The sequence below is a fragment of the Somniosus microcephalus genome, chromosome 26, assembly GCF_052327205.1.
Source record: "Somniosus microcephalus isolate GS21.2 chromosome 26, FLI_Smic_1.0, whole genome shotgun sequence".
Lineage (NCBI taxonomy): Eukaryota > Metazoa > Chordata > Chondrichthyes > Squaliformes > Somniosidae > Somniosus > Somniosus microcephalus.
Genome location: NC_141012.1, coordinates 8,649,486 through 8,664,900, shown reverse-complemented (window position 1 = coordinate 8,664,900; position 15,415 = coordinate 8,649,486). Strand labels below are relative to the sequence as shown.

The following is a 15,415-nucleotide window of genomic DNA, read 5'->3' as shown; positions in this document are numbered from 1 at the left end:
GGAGGGAGGGGGACAGAAAGGGAGGGAGGGAGGGGGACAGAAAGGGAGGGAGGGGGGCGGAAAGGAACGGAGGGAGGGAAAGGAAGTTTAGGAAATAGCCTGGTTGCGGGATGGTGAATGCGGCAACGACAATGTTGAAACTTGTCGAACAAACACTCCACGGCAATGTGCATTTCTACCCGGTGCAGTGCCGGTGTGGTGAAGAGTCACCGCTGGGTCACTGCGGGTTTACGAGCGGTCTCGGTGCGGGTCAGTCGGCACAAAACCTCACAGCGGACCGGACTTCAAACTAACTCCAGCGTCAATCAGCTGATAAAATGTTTTTTAAACTCCTGCCAACTGCAGCCAAAGAGAACTCGATGTTGCCGGTTCGTAATTTATCAACAGAAGCAGCGCCGGGAGGGGAGGCGGGGATTACACAGGCGGATCCCAGAGGGAGGGTGGGGAAAACTGCCCACACCCCGGGAAAAAAACTCTGGATAAAATCCTATCCAGGGCGGCCCTGCAACAGCGAGAAAGAGGTCAATCCCCTTTACAACTCCATCCCCTGCTACATCGAATGTATCTAAATATCTAAATTACAATAATACCCGAGGATGGCCAACCCCGAATGCCACCGCGTGCCGTTCATCTATGGGAATATGATTTTAAAAATTATAAAGTGCAACAAGTCGGACTAAAAGCTTTGAACACTAACTTGCAAACACCTGATTCAGCCGGAGTCTCAATCCTCCCTGGGAATCTGGCCCGACTCCGGAATTCACTGGCTGCGCCTCGCAGCAACATTCGGCGTCAACCTGGTCTGAGAATTCATTTTTAAAAAACTCCAGAAAAAGAAACCAGTTTGCGATCCAATTGGCTGGAGCTCGCAGGCACGGTCAGTAAGTGATGGGGGCGAGAGGGGCAGCTTTATTAAAACAAGTTCATCCATTTACTGTCATTGTAATTATTAACTGCACACGCATCGAAATATTTAAAACGCTCGCTCGGAGACGGTCTCGCTGCCACCTGCCCGCTCCACACAACCCAACTTCAACTGCTGCATGCGGCGAGAGAGAGAAAATATCTCTCGCTTTAAGAGAAAATAAAAGCTATTTTGCTCCGAAATATCGCACCCTTGTCAAACAGTAACTTTTTATTCAGCAGATGTAACAAAAGCACGGTCGGATTTCCGAATGTATCTATTTTAACTAAGGGAGGCATGTCTGTAAAGGCCGCCGTGCCGATCCGAACGCTGCGCTGGAAGGGACTCGACAGTTACCACTTAAATCAACATTTTAACTTCGGAAGGCCGGCGTGTGAAAAGATGTCCTCAATCATCCGCACCCGGTCGCTCTCTGTCAGTTGCAATGCTCCGAACTCGCTGTCGCCACTGTGGGTCCCTCTCCCTCCCCGCATCCCCATCTGTCTTCCCCACCCCTCTCCCCTACCCTGTTACCCCATCCCTCTCCCCTCACTGTTACCCCATCCCTCTCCCCTCAGTTACCCCATCCCTCTCCCCTACCCTGTTACCCCATCCCTCTCCCCTCACTGTTACCCCATCCCTCTCCCCTCAGTTACCCCATCCCTCTCCCTTCACTGTTACCCCACCCCTCTCCCCTACCCTGTTACCCCATCCCTCTCCCCTACCCTGCCCTGTTACCCCATCCCTCTCCCCTCACTGTTACCCCATCCCTCTCCCCTCACTGTTACCCCATCCCTCTCCCCTACCCTGTTACCCCATCCCTCTCCCCTACCCTGTTACCCCATCCCTCTCCCCTACCCTGTTACCCCATCCCTCTCCCCTACCCTGTTACCCCATCCCTCTCCCCTCACTGTTACCCCATCCCTCTCCCCTCACTGTTACCCCATCCCTCTCCCTTCACTGTTACCCCATCCCTCTCCCCTCACTGTTACCCCACCCCTCTCCCCTACCCTGTTACCCCATCCCTCTCCCCTACCCTGCCCTGTTACCCCATCCCTCTCCCCTCACTGTTACCCCATCCCTCTCCCCTCACTGTTACCCCATCCCTCTCCCCTACCCTGTTACCCCATCCCTCTCCCCTACCCTGTTACCCCATCCCTCTCCCCTACCCTGTTACCCCATCCCTCTCCCCTACCCTGTTACCCCATCCCTCTCCCCTCACTGTTACCCCATCCCTCTCCCCCTCACTGTTACCCCATCCCTCTCCCCCATCCCACTGTTGCCCCTACCCTTGCTACCCCACCCCGCTCCCCTCTCCCCTACCCCATCCTTCTCTCCTACTTCCGTTACCCCATCCCTACCCCACTGTTGCCCACCCCCTCTTACATCTCCATTCCCTTATTCCTCCGTTTCCCAATCTCTTCTATCCCTCTTTTCCCGTCCACTTCCCCTTTATTTCCCCCCTTTTCCCACCTTCCCGACGCACTTGTCCATTTCAAGTCAGTTCCACTACAACAGTAAATCACTCAACACCCCCGTGGTTACCACATTGTTACATTCATAATATATCATTAGGTACGTCAGTTCTGAGCCATTGCAAATAAGATTTAAATTAACTGACGAGGAGGGGGAAATAAACATTTGGCAGGAAGAGAATTACAAGTCGGAAGACGAGGTTGCAAATTCTTCGAGATGTCAAAAGGGATTCAAGGGCTGCAGAGAGATGCATATAACGGTACTGTCCCCACACCCAGGCACCGCGTTAAAATATACAAGCCAAGAGAGAGAGATTTAAAAGCCCCACACAGACCTCCACTCGCCTAACACTGCCCAGTTCGAAGCGTGTGATCCCAGCAGCGATTTCTCCAACCCTCCCTCTGCCGGCGCAAGCAACACCGTGAACAGGCGCAACACTCGGGAGAGCCCCGCCATCAGTAGAAAACACACACATACACACACATATATAAAATATATTATAGATACACACACACACACCCGTCCGTGCTGATCATGGCGAAAAAATAAATACAAAACAAAGCCGGCTCCGCAGCCACAGCTAATAAACTCAACCAAATGCAACTGGGAGGAGGAAAAAAATTACAGAAAAGGAGGTTTAAAATTCTAAGTGCATGGTAACAAAGACAGCGCCAGCTCCTCTCGCAACAAGCACGTTACAGATGTATCTCACACACTGCTTGCAGTTTCTGTCTAACCTTCTGAGGGATGCAAGCCGAGATCTCATCAAGTGAGTTTTAAGAGACAAAATCTCGAAACAAAGAATCAAGCACCAGGGTTGTAAACAAGCAATTGCAAAAACAACATGCACACAATTACAATTATCACACACAAACCGGCTAGTTGCATTCTTATTTTTTTTTTGCATACCTTGTTTTTCTCCCTCCCTCCCTCTCTCTCTCTATATATATATATATAAAAAAATAGGGTTTTGCTTTTTTTTACACTAACACAATCGTCTTTTCATTGAGCAGCAGCCTCAATCTGGAGGTACTTACCCGAATTCTGCAGGCTATTATTAGCGCAGCACAGAGAGCGGTTCGGAGTGCGCGCCGCACTCACTCTCGCACCTCCCGCACCCCGGCCCGACTGGAGCAGCTCCACACATGGCACACGTCATCCCCTCGCGTCTCTGCCCGAGTCAAGGCCACAGAGAGCCCGAGCCCGAGCAGACCGGCAAATCGACAGGCTCAGCGCCCTGTGACAGCTGGGGGGGGCGCCATCTTTGATCCTGGCACGCACTCCATCCCGTATAGAACAATATTATATACATAGATATATATATATGCTTAAATATTTGTATATATTTAATATATACACACACGTGTATATAGATATAGAATATACAATATAAATATATATACACATGTGCATATATATATATATATATATATATACACACACATACACGTATTATAGTATACAATTTAAAATATTAAATACAAATATTTAATATAGATATAAATAAAATACAAAGATAATATATTATATATAAATATTAAACGTATAATATTAAATGTATAATATAATATAAATAGTATATATTAAATATAAATAAAAATATATATTAACATGACATTAACATGACAATATATATATATTATATATAGATAGATATAAACAAATAGATAGAATCTTTATAATCAAGTTCGTCCCCAAGGCAATTTTATGCACGGTGAGTATTTTCTATACAAATGGAATTTCGATAGAGTGTGATAATAAATATTAACTTTAAGATATTCACCTTTATCTGAAGTCGCTAGGACAGTGCAACTTACACTAACTCCTAAGGAACACGCCGCCGATATTGCGAACGGAGCCACCAATCTCGGATACTACCTTCTGCTTATTTCTGACTATATTAAATGTTAAAGCAATGCAAATGCATTTTCTTCCCTTTTTTCTTTTAAATGCGGCCCCGCTATTTCACTCTCCGAAGCTGATCCTGAAGTTTTCAACTTGAAAGGGAGGGAGGGGCTCCCCGTTCCAAGACTCTCCTCATTGATCACAGTGCCTGGCGCTGATTAACTGCAACCGTGCATTTATCGAGACATTTTTCTCGCCCAATACAATCAATGGAACTTCATTATTTTAACTCCGTTATCACCAGCTCCGCTTTAGTCTGGTTAAAACTGTTTTGAAGGAAATCAGGAACGCACTTTAGTCTTAAAATCTCAAAAAAAGAACCACGTTACTAGGTTAACCGCGCGGACTTGCCCGTGTATAGAAGAATCATCATTATATTATGTACAATATACTAAAAAACATCCGAAACTCCAATCGACTTCATACCAGATATTTATTCTAAAGATGTGGTTAAAACGTTGCCAACTTATTCTTAGTTGTCAGAAGCCTTTGTAAAGTATTGTTTATTACATTTAATCATGCAGTTATTAAATAAATATCTCTAACATGCGGTTAATGCTCACATCTCTTGAATGAAGAAAAACTGCTCAGTCACGAAAAGGAAATGACTCAATTATTTTCCGATTGCAGGAAGAAACTTTAAAACACACATTTCTAGCCAGCAACGTGTTGTAGGCGGGCCACATAATATCCCCAGTGCATTGCATTTAAGGCGGAGTTCTGTTACATATTATACAAAAAAGCCAAAAATTCAGAGCTTGCATACAGCAGGCTGACTTGCATACAAGATACTGTCGATCTAAAGCACCCAGGACATTATAACATCACCGACTACATCATATGTTGCAAATGACACCATTGCAGATTATATGCGCAATAAGTCACTATAAACATTAATTTAAAACATGCAAGGAGAAACGATGCCATGACTGATTATATAAGGACTCACTATACCAGTACTGAGTATCTAACACTGTGTATTACTAACTTTATACAATGAGTCGTATAAGTTAGTGATCACCCCATGGTATTACTATGCAAAAAGTCTCCATACTATTGATGATTGTGTGTGTAAGGAGTGACTATTACTGTATATATTGTGTAAGGAGTGACTATATTACTGTATATATTGTGTAAGGCGTGACTATATTACTGTATATAGTGTGTAAGGAGTGACTATATTACTGTATATAGTGTAAGGAGTGACTATATTACTGTATATAGTGTAAGGAGTGACTATTACTGTATATAGTGTGTAAGGAGTGACTATATTACTGTATATAGTGTGTAAGGAGTGACTATATTACTGTATATAGTGTGTAAGGAGTGACTATATTACTGTATATATAGTGTATAAGGAGTGACTATATTACTGTATATATTGTGTGTAAGGAGTGACTATATTACTGTATATATTGTGTGTAAGGAGTGACTATATTACTGTATATATTGTGTGTAAGGAGTGACTATATTACTGTATATATTGTGTAAGGAGTGACTATTACTGTATATATTGTGTAAGGAGTGACTATATTACTGTATATATTGTGTAAGGTGTGACTATTACTGTATATATTGTGTAAGGAGTGACTATATTACTGTATATATTGTGTAAGGCGTGACTATATTACTGTATATAGTGTGTAAGGAGTGACTATATTACTGTATATAGTGTAAGGAGTGACTATATTACTGTATATAGTGTGTAAGGAGTGACTATATTACTGTATATAGTGTGTAAGGAGTGACTATATTACTGTATATATTGTGTAAGGAGTGACTATATTACTGTATATATTGTGTAAGGAGTGACTATTACTGTATATATTGTGTAAGGAGTGACTATTACTGTATATATTGTGTGTATGGAGTGACTATATTACTGTATATATTGTGTGTAAGGAGTGACTATATTACTGTATATATTGTGTGTAAGGAGTGACTATATTACTGTATATATTGTGTAAGGAGTGACTATATTACTGTATATATTGTGTAAGGAGTGACTATATTACTGTATATATAGTGTGTAAGGAGTGACTGTATTACTGTATATATTGTGTAAGGAGTGACTATTACTGTATATATTGTGTGTAAGGAGTGACTATATTACTGTATATAGTGTGTAAGGAGTGACTATTACTGTATATATTGTGTGTAAGGAGTGACTATATTACTGTATATAGTGTGTAAGGAGTGACTATTACTGTATATATTGTGTAAGGAGTGACTATATTACTGTATATATTGTAAGGGGTGACTATATTACTGTATATATTGTGTAGAGTGACTATATTACTGTATATAGTGTGTAAGGACTGACTATATTACTGTATAGTGTGTAAGGAGTGACTATTACTGTATATATTGTGTGTAAGGAGTGACTATATTACTGTATATATAGTGTGTAAGGAGTGACTATTACTGTATATATTGTGTAAGGAGTGACTATTACTGTATATATTGTGTGTAAGGGGTGACTATATTACTGTATATATTGTGTGTAAGGAGTGACTATATTACTGTATATATTGTGTAAGGAGTGACTATATTACTGTATATAGTGTAAGGAGTGACTATTACTGTATATATTGTGTAAGGAGTGACTATTACTGTATATATTGTAAGGGGTGACTATATTACTGTATATATTGTGTGTACAGAGTGACTATATTACTGTATATAGTGTGTAAGGACTGACTATATTACTGTATAGTGTGTAAGGAGTGACTATATTACTGTATATATTGTGTGTAAGGAGTGACTATATTACTGTATATATTGTGTACAGAGTGACTATATTACTGTATATATTGTGTAAGGAGTGACTATATTACTGTATATATTGTGTGTACAGAGTGACTATTACTGTATATATTGTGTGTACAGAGTGACTATATTACTGTATATAGCACAGTGGCATAGTGGTTAGCACTGTTGCCTCACAGCGCCAGGGACCCGGGTTCAAATCCGGGCTCGGGTGACTGTCTGTGTGGAGTTCGCACATTCTCCCTGTGTCTGCGTGGGTTTCCTCCGGGTGCTCCGGTTTCCTCCCACAGTCCAAAGATGTGCAGGTTAGGTTGATTTGGCTATGATAAATTGACCCTTAGTGTTAGGGGGTTAAATACGTGGGGTTACGGGGATAGGGTGGGATATGTGTGGGGATAGGGTGGGATATGTGTCGGTGCAGGCTCGATGGGCCGAAATGGCCTCTATCTGCACTGTGGGGATTCTGTGATTCTGTGATATAGTGTGTAATGTAGGGGTACTCAGTGCACTAATGCTCTGTGGAAGGAGCAACAAAATGACTTGCATTTCTATAGCACCTTTCACAACTTCAGGACGTCCCAAAGAGTTTTACAACTAATGAAGTACTTTCTGAAGTGTAGTCACTGTTGCAATGTAGGAAACATGGCAGCCAATTTGCGCACAGCAAGCTCCCACAAACAGCAATGTGATAATGACCGGATCATCTGTTTTTAGTGATGTTGGTTGAGGGATAAATATTGGCCAGGACAGGGGGAGAAGCCCCCTGCTCTTCTTCGAAATAGTACCATGGGATCTTTTACGTCCACCTGAGCAGACGGGCCTCAGTTTAACACCTGGTCCGAAAGACGCACCTCCGACAGTATGGCGCTCCCTCAGCTTTGCACTGGGAGTGTCAGCCTAGATTTTTGTGCTTAAGTCTCTGGAGTGGAACTTGAACCCACAGCCTTCTGTCGGGGGTGCAAGTGCTATGAACGGAGTATTCACTATACTATTACTGACTGCACATATTTTAAGTAATATTACAGACTTTATAAATGTAAAGAGACACTCTTCCATTACTGGTTGTATACACTGTATAAGGAGTTATTGCTACTGACTGTATTTGCAAGTATTCCGTATTGCTGACTATATATGTAAGGATTCACCATAACAATAATTCCGCTATTGACTGTAAATGTCACTGCAGTGTTACTGACAGTCTGTTTAAGGAGTGTTCAGTAGTGTTTAGTGCCAGTGTGAGGTGCAGAGTTAAGCTTACACAAGCCTGGGCTGAACATGGTGCAAGAAGCGACATTTAATACCGCCCGCCGCGGATACGCATTGAATAATCCCCGGGGATATCATGTAGGAAGGGTCCGGGCGTATTATTCGTAAAAACGTGAGTGATGGACACACAATGAACGCTGTATCAAAACGCACGCCACACAACTCCAGGGGCTGAGGCCCGACAAGTTGCAGGGTATCTGCTAATTAAAAATCCAGCCGTTTGCAATCGGGGACGAGATGCCCCGCAATACGCGACCTCATCACTCACCTCGGTAAAGAAAGTGCATTAGAAAAAAATAATCTAAAATACTTTTCTTTTCACAACCGGAGCTAAACAAGGGGGTCGGCGACGCTTTATAAACCCCGAATGGATGGAGTGGGAGATATTGGTTCCATCTGGGTTAGACAGCAGCTAGTTGCTATCCCCCCCTGGCCTGGTCGGTCAGGAGTTACCCCGCTAATCTCTGTTGGACAGCGCTCCTTCTGTCCATGAGAGACAGAAGCCAATAACCGCTTTAACACATCACTGGAATCACAAACTGGCAGCAGGTTTACTGCAGGCACCGCCTAATTGAAGTTCAGCGCAAGTGATTCAATTGTAATTTAAATGCATGCATTGGCAAATGTGGAGGCGATGCACCCCCTCCGGCTGGAGCAGCACTTTAGAAATACAAGCATTTTAACACTTCAGCACGAGAGGTTTTTTAACAGGGATGGGCTGATTTCTAACGGAGCAATTCTATATATTTTTTAAATATTTTAAAATCCTGTGCAATTTGCAAGAGGAAAAAGTGGCGACAGTAACATGTACATCCAGTTCACGTCAATCAAACTGAAAGTTAACCGTGTCATTCAGTTAAGTAAATCTTATTGGGAAATACTTAGTGGGCGAACAATCACTTGGCAACCAAGTTACATTTTGAACTGAAAATAATAACTTCGCCCCAATACAATTAAAATCGATTTTTTTTTGTGGGGGCAGTTAATTAGCAATCAAAAGAAAACAGAAAACGTGAATTGTTCTCAAGCAGCCCGGGGTGGGGCTTTTGGGAGACTTCAATTGCCCAGACATCACTGGAAACAGCCCATAATGTTGCTTTGCCTCAACACAGAGCGTGTTATTTATACTATCTTAAACTTTTAAATAAAATTACAGAACTTACCAAATTTTAAAAGTCAAAATTAATCAGGGGAAGCTTGTCAAAAACCTGATTTAATTTGTTCTGTCCCCAAGGAACTGCTTTTGTGAAATCAAAACTAAGCTGGGGAACTCTGATAGAATTCCTACTTCACCATTGTACTTTCCAAACTACTAAAAGTGTCTTTCTGCCGCCTACACATCAGATGGATTTGAAATTACAAGTCCGACAAACTAACCTGCTTGCCCACTTCCAATTTCTTTTCTGACGTCAGTTTTTTTTCCTGCTGTCGCGTTTAACAGTTGGTTCCTGTTTAAGAGTAAAGTTTCTGTCTCGCTGCACCCTGGGATTGACTGTTTCAGAATATCCAGCGGTACCAAATGGTTTGAATTCGCCCCTCACCCGCCATGGTGCAACCGGCCTCTGGTTAGCTCTGGCCCTGTAATTGTAGAGCCTGCTTACTTTGTAACTGCCAGTTTCTTGTCTTGCTCGGTTTGAGTTGCACACACATAATTGCGGCCAGGTTTTGAGCCCTGCCTAACTATCGCCCTCCATAGATTACAGGGCTGACAATGTGCTCTTGTGGAGTCGGGTCACTGCTCGTGTGATCTGAAGATCAACATAGAACCTCGAGCTTTCAACGATTCCGTCATTATTGAGGCTTGCTATTCATTGCATGTGCTGTATTCCTTCTAACCCCCCCAAACTCTGTTCATCACTACTTATTTCAATGATTTGATAGAGGTGTTTAAAATCATGAGGGGTTTAGACGGAGTAAATAAAGAGAAACTGTTTCCAATGGCTGAAGGGTCGGTAACCAGAGGGCACAGATTTAAGGTGATTGGCAAAAGAACCAGAGGCGAGATGAGGAAAAACCTTTTTACGCAACAAGTGGTGAGGATTTGGAACGCGCTGCCTGATAGGGCGGTGGAGACAGATTCAATAGTCGCCTTCAAAAGGGAATTGGATAAATACTTGAAGGAGAAAAAAATTGCAGGGCTCTGGGGAAAGAGCGGGGGAGTGGGACTAACTGGATTGCTCTTCGAAAGAGCCGGCGCAGACTCGATGGGCCGAATGGTCATCCTCTATGCTGTACTATTCTATGATTTTATTCCTCAGTTGCAACACGTTCATACATTCATATATTTTTATTTAGGATTTCTAGCCTCCGCAGTGTTACTTTTGCCTTCAGATATTTGTTGTTTGCGCTTTCCTGATTCAATGTATACTGTACTGTATAATGTATCCAGAAACTGGAGCACAAAGATCTAGGTTGACACTCCAGTGCAGTAGTGAGGGAGTGCTGAACTGTCAGAGGTGCCATCTTCAGATGAGACATTAAACTGAAACCCGTCTACTCTCTGAAGTGGAAGTAAAAGATCCCATGGCACTATTTCGAAGAAGAGCAGGGGAGTTCTCCCTGATGTCCTGGCCAATATTATCCCTCAATCAACATCACTAAAACAGATCTGGTCATTATCACATTGCTGTTTGTGGGAGCTTGCTGTGCGCAAATTGGCTGCTGCGTTTCCTACATTACAACAGTGACCACACTTCAAAAAGTACTTCATTGGCTGTAAAGCACTTTGGGACATCCTGAGGTTGTGAAAGGTGCTATAGAAATGCAAGTCTTCTTCTTCCAGCAGAGGTTGTTGGCTAGTGTTCAGGAGTGAGATTGCGGTCTGACTTTTCACTTCCATGGTCTATCGAAGGCAATTGAAGGACGCTTACTGCTACCCAGCTCTGATCAACTAGCTCAGCACAGATTTTGGATCAAATCTGTTACCTTGCTGATCTGCTTGAGGCGGTACTTGGGATGACAGGTTAATGCTCCTGGACAGAAGAAGAACAGACTGAGATATACTTTGTAACACACACCTCCGTCCAACCTCCTAGCCGCGTGTTTGCTTCTGCTGGACGGATGTGTGGGTAGTAAGGGGGATTGAAAATGTAAATCACTGAGGTTACCCGTCCAAACATTGCTTTGGAATGATGGAAGCATTTTTATCAGTTTGATTGGTTGGTGGTTAGATATGATCACTCCCTAATGGCTAATTAATTAAGGAACCTAATAAATGGCAGAGGTCTGTGGCTCCATCTAATGCTGTAACATTCAACTTGTAATTACCTTTCATGTGGTATAGGGCAATGTTAAACAAGGCTAGCAATCTGCTTATGCACAACATTGCATTACGGGCAAGACATTACTTAGCACCAACCCTACCACAAGACTGTAGTTTACACTAACCTGAACTGCAAGACTGTGGCCATAACAGAATGTCAGTACTCTGCATTAATTTTCTCAAAGTAAGAATAAACCGTGTGACAAACTCCCAAGGTGCCATTGATATTTCTATCTCCTACAAGAATGTTCTAGATTGCTGAGCCTTAGGAACAGGAGGAGGTCATTTAGCCCCTCGAGCCTGTTCCGCCATTCAATGAGATCATGGCTGATCTGTGACCTAACTCCATAGCCAGTTGTCAGATTATTTTCTTGCCTCTTCCCTCGCCACCCAATACCCCCCAACCCCCATCTATTCTTTCCTCCTTCAGGTTTTTAAAATCCAAGTTCAATATGACCTGACCACTACTTCTTGATACACTTTGTCTTCTCTCCTGCTCTTGGCAGTGGCCTGGACTACGGTCCTTGGTTTATCACTTACCTGTCTCAATTTAAAAAGTATTAGTTGTGTTCTTACTGGAGATCGTAAATAAGTCCAGAGGTCTATCCAGATACATGATTAACTCAAGAAAGACGGAGGCCTTTCTCAGCTCTTGTATTTGCTCTTCCAAAATCTATCCTATCCCTTTTTACAAGGTTTCCAAAAGGATCTATGAAACCATTTTGGCAGAACAACCAACCAATTGGAAATAAGTTCTAACTGCAAGGACAAGCCAAAGAGCTGGAAGAGAATAATGGTTACCAGCAATGGCACATACACCAGGTTGAAGTTAATTCCACAAATCCCCAGTCACGCTGCATTAATTTTCTCAAAGTAAGAATAAACCGTGTGACAAACTCCCAAGGTGTCATTGATATTTCTATCTCCTACGAGAATGTTCTAGAGTGCTGAGCCTTAGGAACACAGGAACAGGAGGAGGCCATTTAACCCCTTCAGCCTGTTCCGCCATTCAATGAGTTCAAACTGGTGTCCATGGTGATTTGAGTTGGCAATGTGCACTTTTTTTTACACATGGATTTTGGGAATGCCTTAAATTTCAACCAGTTTGGATAGCCATGACTTACAACCAGGGTAGCTCACTATCACTAAGTTACACAGGAATCTGAAATTGTCAGATTATTTTCTTGCCTCTCTCCTTCCACCCCCCACCGCCCCCCCCCCCCCATCTATTCTTTATAAACTGTTCACAGATGTTCATCAAACCGGCACAGACAGATTCAGAAGGAGGCCATTCGGCCCATCCAGTCTGCGCCGGCTCTTTCGAAGAGCAACCCAGTCAGTCCCTCTCCCCCGCTCTTTCCCCATAGCCCTGCAATTTTTTCTCCTTCAAGTATTTATCCAATTCCCTTTTGAAGGCGACTATTGAATCTGTCTCCACCGCCCTATCAGGCAGCGCGTTCCAAATCCTAACCACTCGTTGCGTAAAAAAGTTTTCCCTCATGTCACCTCTGGTTCCTTTGACAATCACCTTAAATCTGTGCCCTCCGGTTATCGACCCTTCAGCCACTGGAAACAGTTTCTCTTCACTTACTCTATCTAAACCCATCATGATTTTGAACACCTCTATCAAATCGCCCCTTAGCCTTCTCTGCTCCAAGGAGAACGGCCCCAGCTTCTCTCATCTGTCCACGTAACTGTAATCCTTCATCCCTGGAATCATTCTAGTAAACCTCTTCTGTACCCGCTTCAAAGCCCTCACGTCCTTCCTAAAGAGCCACATAGAATGCTAAATTAAATAGATCCAGTCTTCCTTTAGCTCAGCAACTGGAGTCCAAAGGCTGGGACCCATCACCTTTCTTAGATGGTGGGACAATAAATGGAACAGCATATCTTGGAAAACACAACTTTCATCCTAAGCTTCATCCTATGCTGAATGTTATAATGCTGAATAATTACAGAATGCTTTCACATCTTTATTCCTATTGGAATAATAATAGCACTTAAAGTAATAAAGGTCAATTTGTTAAACTAAGCTTTGCTGACTATGAAACTTCAGTGAACGTTAATCAGTAAAAAAAAAAGTAAAATCTACAGGTGGCTAAAATTGGAAAGGCCATGGAGGAACTGGTTGATGCAGTGGATTAGACACGGATATTCTACTTCGAGGAGAATGGTTCAAATCCAATCCAGTATTTTGGGAAGAAAGACTCCTCTCCTTTGGTTGGGAAGGTCCTATGGGGGGGGGGGGGAGATTAACTCTATTCCCAGTTAACATGGGCCCACAGAGGAACGCTGCTCCTAATCTGGGACTAAATTGGCAATCTCGATCAGAGAGGCTACAGGAAAGGCTGTCTTGGGAAATGGAAATTCTCTCATTGGTCCAATAGGGCTGCTCATCTAGTGCCTTTTCTAAAATAACCAATAAGGAGACACTGAGTTGCCCCGGTGACATCAACTAAAAACAAAACAAATGTGCCCCCCCTTTTTAAAGGAGCACAATGAATAAACAACTTAACCGTAAAGGAAAATGGAAACTTATCAAATTAAATAATGATATTACACCCAGTGTCCACCACACATTCCAGTCCCTGCGGAGCCCGCCGGTCGTGGATAACCTCAAGCGTATCCGTGGCTACCGTGCGCTCCCTCTCCAGGACCGTCCAGGCACGGACAAGACCGCAGAAGAGAGGCAGTCAGCCAGAGCAACCAACCCCCACACCCACCCCCAACGGGCTGCTTGATTAAGTAGATTGGGCCTATATTCTCTAGTATTTAGAAGAATGAGAGGTGATCTCATTGGAAGGTAGAAAATTCTTAGTGGACTTGACAGGAAAGATGCTGAGGGGCTGTTTCCCCTGGCTGGATAGTCTAGAACTAGGGGTCATAGTCTCAGGATAAGGGGTCGGCCAGTTAAGACTGAGATGAGGAGAAATTTCTTCACTCAGAGGGTGGTGAATCTTTGGAATTCTCTACCCCAGAGTGCTGTGGAGGCTGAATCGTTGAGTATATTCAAGACAGAGATTGATAGATTTTTGACATTAAGGGAATCAAGCGATATGGGGATCGGGTGGGAAAGTGGAGTTGAGGTAGAAGATCAGCCATGATCTTATTGAATGGTGGAGCAGGCTCGAGGGGCCGAATGGCCGACTCCTGCTCCTAATTCTTATTTTCTTATGTCCAACCTGGACCTGTAGATGGCCACCTTGGCCAGGCCCCGAAGAAGACCCACGAGGAGGTCCTCCGAGTTACCCGCTTCCCTCCACATCAGGTGGCCAAAGATCAGGAGCGTGGGACTGAAGTTCAGGAGCAGCCCTTTCAAATAGTGGTAGTGGGGCGGCAAACTTTGGCCAAGGTGTATTGAAGGAGAGCAGAGGGAGGTTTGTTTTACTGGATATAATCTCTGTGCGATAGGACCCAAGAGCGCTTGCTAATACTGAGTGCCTGAAATGGAAATGTTCCATTTCTCAGCACTAACATTGATGTGAACAAAAATTCACAAAAAAAAGTCGAGAAACAATTAAATTCTGAAGGAAGACAGTTTTCAATGCACAGTTTCTAAAGCATTTCATTTATATTTGACGATTAACATCATAGATTTAAAGTAATTGGTAGAAGGATTAGAGGGGAGTTGAAGATAATTCTTTTCACCCAGAGGGTGCTGGGGGTCTGGAACTCACTGCCTGAAAGGGTGGTAGAGGCAGAAACGCTCATCACATTTAAAAAGTACTTGGATATGCACCTGAAGTGCCGGAACCTACAGGGCTACGGACCAAGAGCTGGAAAGTGGGATTAGGCTGGAGAGCTCTTTGTCGACCGGCACAGACACGATGGGC

General features: G+C 43.3%; 1 protein-coding gene across 1 annotated transcript in view; it reads right to left on the bottom strand.

The window, feature by feature from the left end:
• Positions 1-3,538, bottom strand: part of zbtb16a (zinc finger and BTB domain containing 16a) — a 226,134-nt gene extending 222,596 nt beyond the window's left edge. The window contains exon 1 of the mRNA XM_085967786.1: positions 3,418-3,538. The gene's annotated coding sequence lies outside the window, so the exon portion shown is untranslated. The remainder of the gene's footprint in view (positions 1-3,417) is intronic.
• Positions 3,539-15,415: the final 11,877 nt, after the last annotated feature.